General features: G+C 55.6%; 1 non-coding gene across 1 annotated transcript; it reads right to left on the minus strand.

Moving 5' to 3' along the window:
* Positions 1–234: 234 nt before the first annotated feature.
* On the minus strand, positions 235–341 carry LOC130044529 (U6 spliceosomal RNA). The gene has a single exon (XR_008795397.1). It is a non-coding gene; the product is annotated as a U6 spliceosomal RNA (small nuclear RNA).
* Positions 342–6,620: the final 6,279 nt, after the last annotated feature.

Consider the following 6,620-nt stretch of genomic DNA (forward strand, 5'->3'; position numbering starts at 1 on the left):
GCTTTTCTTTTCTTTTTCTTTCTCCTTTTTTTTTTTTTGGTGGGGGGAGGGTGTGGGAAAACCCAGTGGTGTTCAGGACCTATTCCTGGCTCTGAGCTCAGGAATCACTCCTAGTGGTGCTCAAGGAGACCAGATGAGGTGGCAGGGATCGAACTTGGGTCGGCGGCATGCAGAGCAAGCACCCTCTCCGCTGTACTATCGCTCTGGCCCCACAAGGTTGCACTTTTTTTTTTTTTAAATATGAAACGCTTCACGAATTTGTGTGTCATCCTTGTGCAGAGGCCATGTTAATCTTTCCTGTATCGTTCCAATTTTAGTATATGTGCTGCCAAAGCGAGCACCAGGTTGCCCTTTTTATTGGGGTCCCCCGGCCGTGTTTGGCGGTCATTCCTACTGATGCCCAGAGGTTGAACCCGGACCTCCTGTGTGCAGAGCCCTTTGATCCATCTCTGGCCTGGAAAGCCAAGTCTTCAGAGGGACCTGCATTTCCAGATGTCCAGCCGCAGGGACACATCTGCACATTGTCTGCTGGGCCTGTCCCCATCCACGGCCCCCTCAACAGGGGGTCAGCATCCTGCAGAGGAAAGTGATGGGCCCGGGCCCTGCATGTGGATACTGGGTTAGCAGGCTCAGTGCGCAGCGCAGAAGAGGTCGGGGCCTGGGTTCACCCCGCCCCGGGGGTCTGAGGGTGGTCATGCGACCTCAGGGAGGCTCAGAGGGGGCCGGGAAGGGGAGGAAGGCCGCAGGGGACCCTGGGAGGGGAGGACAAGAACATGGATGCGTTTTTTTGTCAGAGCTGTTCTCCCGCTCTGGCCTGATGTCGAGGGGCTGGGGCAGAGGAGAGAGAGAGAGGACGGCCCCCCTCGGAACTCAGACGGGACCAACTCTGACCAGTGACAGAGGAGAAGGACACAGCCCGTATTTGCCTTGCCACTGAAGACTAAGCCCGGGCATCCGGCGTGAGCTCTGCTCTGAGCTTGACTACCTCCTATTCCTGCCCAGGTGGCCTCGGTGAGGCTGCTGCTTCCTGGAACACAGTTCCCTCACCTGCAGAAAAGAAGGGGGTCAGTCAGCCCCGAAGACCCCCACTGGGAGCCACTTCCTGGTCTGGCCTGGGACCAGCCCCCCTGGGGGGCTGGGGCAGGGCCTTTCGGTGTGGGGCTGAAGTTGTCAGTTGTCGTGGGGCTGAAAGTGTCAGTGGCCCCTTTAATACAACACCACGTCCGAGCTCCAAACTGTGAGTCACCGAATCAAAGTACAAAACGAACACAGACTCCAGTGTGCCCCGCGCTGGATTCCAGTCCCCACCCTGCCACTTCCTGGCCTGGGCTCTTCCGTGGCGTCTGGGAGGGCGGGAAGCCACGGCCCGGCCTGCTTTCCCGCCTCGGGAGCGGCGTGACTCCTCAGGGTAGCTCTCGAAGCTCCAGTCCGGGCCATGTCAGGGTTCTAATCTTCAGAAAGGACCTGTTCGCCTGTGTCCCCGGCCTGGTACCGGCCACCTGGCAACCACCACGGTGCCTCCCCAGGTACGGGGCTAGAACACAGCCAGAGAGGCCACAGCCACCAGCCTGGATCTGTGGGTCCTTGGCCCGGCACTGTGTGACTGCCAGCTGCTGCGTTGTGAGCTGTTCGGCTTTAATGCCTCTAAATTGCCCCGTGAAACTGGAGCAGGAGAAGCAAGACAATAGACTCGTCCGTGTTGAGTCATGCCCCGCCCAGGGGACCCAGAGAAGACTCCTGAGTCCCCGGGATCCTGTGGCAGGCGGTGTCTGGCCCGTGCAGAGAATCCAGGCTGCGTAACGCCCAGCCTGGCAGCCGGGGTGGTGGAGGGACTTAGCCGGGTGCAGGACGGGCTGCCACCAGAGAGGGGGGCTTGGCGCTGGCCTGGGTGGGACTGGGTCTCCCTCAGAAGATGCCAAAGTCCTCGCCATCCTGTGACTCGGGAGGTGACCTTATTTGCCGCCTCCCGATGGGGTTGTCACAGATGTCATGAGTTAGGATGAGGTCATGCTGGAGAGGGTGGATCCCTCATTCAATCTGACTGTGTCCTTACAAGAAGGGAGTATGGACACAGCTCTTGGCTGCAGCCTGGAACGTGAAGGCAGGCATGCATATGTGTGTGTGTGTGTATCTGTGTATCTGTATATGTGTGTGGATATGACTTTGTGTGACTTTGTGAGTGTATATGTGTGTACTGTTTGTATGCATGAGTGTATATGTGTATCTCTGTGTTTGTGAATTTGTATTAGTATGTTGTGAGTGTGTATGTGTGAGTATGAGTGTATATATGTGTATATCTGTGTGTATGTGAATGTGTGAGTATATGCGTGTGAATGTCTGTGTGTATGTGTATGGGTGTGGTTGTGACTGTATCTGTGTGTGTCTGTGTGTGATGCATGTGAGAGTGTGTGTGTGTATCTGTATATCTGTGTATGTAAGTGTGTGGATATGATTAAGTGTGTGGATATGATTGTGTGTAACTTTGTGAGTGTATATGTGTGCATTGCTTGTATGCATGAGTGTATATGTGTATCTCTGTGTTTGTGAATTTGTATTAGTATGTTGTGAGTGTGTATGTGTGAGTATGAGTGTATATATGTATATATCTGTGTGTATGTGAATGTGTGAGTATATGCGTGTGAGTGTCTGTGTGCGTGTGTATGGGTGTGGTGTGACTATATCTGTGTGTCTGTGTGTGATGATGTGAGTGTGTGTGTGTCTAAGGAATCTCAAAGGAGCATCATATCACCTCGCTTGGGCCTTTCCTCAGCCCTCAGGAGTCACGAACCCTGTGGTTAGCAACTATTTTTTCCTTTCATATCTTTATTTTTTATCATTATTTATTTATTTTTTGCTTTTTGGGTCACACCCGGCGATGCACAGGGGTTACTCCTGGCTCTGCACTCAGGAGTTACTCCTGGTGGTGCTCAGGGGACCATATGGGATGCTGGGAGTCGAACCCGGGTCGACCGCGTGCAAGGCAAACGCCCTACCCTCTGTGCTATATTTCCAGACCCCTTTCATATCTTTAAATTTTGGGAGGCCACAGCTAATGGTGCTCAGAGGTTACTCCTGGTTCTGTGATCAGGGATCACTCCTGGTGGGCTCAGGGGACCTTCTGGGGTGCTGGGGATCAAACTTGGGCTGGCCGCATGCAAGGCAAGTCCCCTCCCTGCTGTGCTGTCGCTCCAGCCCCCGGGGGCAATATTTTTAACACATCTTTTGGCCTATCTTTGGAATTGCTTTCAAATGCAGGAAAATTGAGCCTGATTAAGTATCTGCTGGGTTGAGACACAGGACAACAGAAAAAGAAGCTGCAGTTTCTGGACTGGAGTGACAGTCCAGAGGGGGACCCCGGCCTTGTGCCTGGTCAATCAGGGTTCGATCCTCAGCACCCTATTTGGTCCCCTGAGCCCCTCCAGGAGTCAACCCTGAGTTCAGAGCCAGGAGTCAGCCCTGAGCACTTCCAGGTGTGGCCCCAAATGAAAAAGAATCCATTCTCACTTGCCGCTCCGGGACTGTGACCAGCGAGGTGTCAAGGCTGGCCCCTGACGCTGGGTGTGGTCACCCTCCTGCTCTCTGCCTGCCTGCCAGACCCCGTTCCCGTGAGCTGCAGAAGCTTCCACCCAGCCCCTGCATCCAGGCCATAGGACTCAGTTCCGGTTCCGTGCTGCGCTTGGAGAAGGGGAAAGATAAGGGGGGCTGGGAAGTCTCGGCCCCCATCAACCGCCGAACCCCGACTTCTCCCGAGCCTGGTCCTCAGCTGTTCCCTGCGCCATCTCATTAACTCAGAGTCATCGAATCTCATTCTTACCACCGAGGTTCCGAGAGCAGAAGAGATTGGGTTCGTGCAACCCAGCCGGGGAAGAGGGACAGCTAGGTTAGGCTGACATTTTCGAGTACCCCATCTTCTGCTGTGGGGTCTCGGACGCACCCCAAATGATACTCCTGCTTACTCATCTGCAAGCCAGGAGGAGACGCGTCCAGAGGCTCTCTGCGGGGTCAGGTCTGGGGAGGACGGCATCCTCTCCATGCGTGAAACACATTTCCTTCCGGAAACTTCCTTTCATTGCTCCATAGCAACTGACTCAGCGGATGGAGGGAAAGAAAGGAGGTCACATTCAAATTGGTCAATGTGAACCGCTCGCTGGCTGCAAAGGCTGCCGCAATTAATCTGCAAAACACGGCGGTTTTTACTTTAAAAAAAATGTGACCGGGGGCTGGAGTGGTAGCACAGTGGGGAGGGCGTTTGCCTTGCACGCGGCCGACCCGGGTTCGATTCCCAGCATCCCATAGGGTCCCCTGAGCACCGCCAGGGGTAATTCCTGTGTGCAGAGCCAGGAGGAACCCCTGTGCAATGCCTGGGTATGACCCAAAAAAGCAAAAAAAAAATGTGATCTGCGGCCCCCCCATCCTGCTTCTTTGACTTGGCAGCTGCCTGGTACTGGAAGTTTTGTGAAGTCCCGGCGAGTTCTTTAAAAATGAAAGACAGGGGCTGGAGCAATAGCACAGTGGGTAGGGCGTCTGCCTTGCACGCGGCCGACCCGGGTTCGATTCCCAGCATCCCATTTGATCCCCGGAGCACCGCCAGGGATAATTCCTGAGTGCAGAGCCAGGAGGAACCCCTGTGCATCGCCAGGTGTGACCCCAAAAGAAAAAAAATAAAATTAAAAAAAAAAGAAAGACATTTCTCGCATTTCAAACCAGCAAAATAAATCAATGCACTCTCAGCGTGGGGGGTTGGAGGGAGGGCAGAGAGGTATCAGCCTTATCTGTGGCCGACTCTGATTCAATCCCCAACGCCAAATGCGAGCCCTGAGCCCTGCCAGGGGCCACTCCTGAGCACCGAGTCAGAAAGAGCTCGTGAGGGGCCAGAGTGAGAGTCCGAGAGTTTGCCTTGCACGCAGCAGACCTGGGTTCTAGCCCCCGCATCCCAGATGAGCCACCACTAAGGAGGGATTCCCGAGTATAAACCAGGAATGACTCCTGAATATCGTGGGATCCGCCCCAAAGAAAATTTGCGTGAGGAGGGTGGAAATAGGCGTAAGAAAGCAGACAGAAGTTCCTGGGCCACGTTCTCTCCACCGATGACTAGACTGCTCAGGAACTAAAGAAGCCGAACACGAGATAAGCGGAAACACCAAGAAAACTCACGAATGGTTTTGCCGGGCCGGAGAGATAGCACAGTGGTTAAGGCACTTGCTGTACCTGGCTCGGATCCCCGGCATCACGGATGGTCCCCAGAGCAGCTCTAGGAGTTTGCTCCTGAGCACAGAGCCCAGATGGTCGTGAGCACTGCAGGTGTGGCCCATCCCTTCCTCCCTCAAATAAAACCCTCAAAAAATTGCTGTGGGGGCCGGAGAGATAGCACAGCAGGTAGGGCGTTTGCCTTGCACGTGGCCGACCCGGGTTCGATTCCCAGCATCCCATAGGGTCCCCTGAGCACCGCCAGGAGTAACTACTGAGTACAGAGCCAGGAGGAACCCCTGTGCGTCGCCGGGTGTGACCCAAAAAACAAAATAAAAAAATTGCTGTGCTGGAACCCCGTGACCCCCACCCCCACACCCCCCTCAAGCTGCAGGGGGTGTTGACCTGGCGGCCCGCACGGCCACGGCAGAAAGGAAGGTGGCCGCTGTGGATCGTGTCTCTGACTTCCAGAAGTGCTGGTGGGGGGTTTCCAATGAGAAAGTGACAGGCCAGGCTGGGGCGGGACGCAGGGGGCTGGGCGTGAAGCCAGGAAGCACAGAGACTTCTCTGGGCGGCAGGAGCTGAGCGAGCTGCTGCCTTTCTCAAATGCGTCCGCCTGTTCTTTGTGGGGGGAGGGACTGGGGTCACCCCCTCTGTGCTCAGGGGCTACTCCCGGGGAAACATCGCAGGGCCGCCCGCACGCCAGGCGCACGCTCCGAACAGGCGGGAGGCATCATCTCTCTCCAGCCCCTCCACCTGTTTCTTTTCCAACTGGCGCATTTTATTACGTGTGAATTTTTGCTTCAATAACATTGATTGAAAAGGGGGGAAGAAGAAAAGACGTGAAATCCCACCACCCAGAAATAACGGCTGCGAGATTCTGGTGCCTGTGCAAGCCCATCAATCAACTGTTAGAGAAGAGCCATCCTCTGTCATGCTTTAAAAAAAAAAATGTCTTACTAACCTCAGACTTAATTATTTGAAACCAAGAAAGGAAGGGGTGGCGGGGGGGGGGGGGGAGGAGGGTTCTGCGTGTTCCTTCGATGGCTAGCGTTGGTCCCCTGAAACCAGAGCAGGGGGAGAGGAGGACCCAGCTGGGCTGCTGATTCCCTGCCTGCCGCCCCCTCCCTGCGTGGGGGTGTCTGCGAAGGAGGGGGCCCGGAGTGGGGGGAGGAGGCTGCTCAGTCAGGTCGGGAGGAAGGAGCCACGGCTCCGTGTTCATCCCATCAGCCCAGTACGTGTCATCGGTACGGAGCGTGTGTCCTGCGAGGCTGATGTCTCACGCCTGTTGGAAATGGGGCTGGGAGTGCTCTGTGGGCTGATGTCATTCCCAGACCGATTCAGACACGGCAGCCTCGGGAGGGTTCGAGCCGTGGCGTGGTGGGGGCCCGCAGACAGGGACCACCGCAGCAGAGATGAGCTACCTGCCCGCC

The sequence above is a fragment of the Sorex fumeus genome, unplaced genomic scaffold, assembly GCF_029834395.1.
Source record: "Sorex fumeus unplaced genomic scaffold, SorFum_2.1 ptg000122l, whole genome shotgun sequence".
NCBI lineage: Eukaryota > Metazoa > Chordata > Mammalia > Eulipotyphla > Soricidae > Sorex > Sorex fumeus.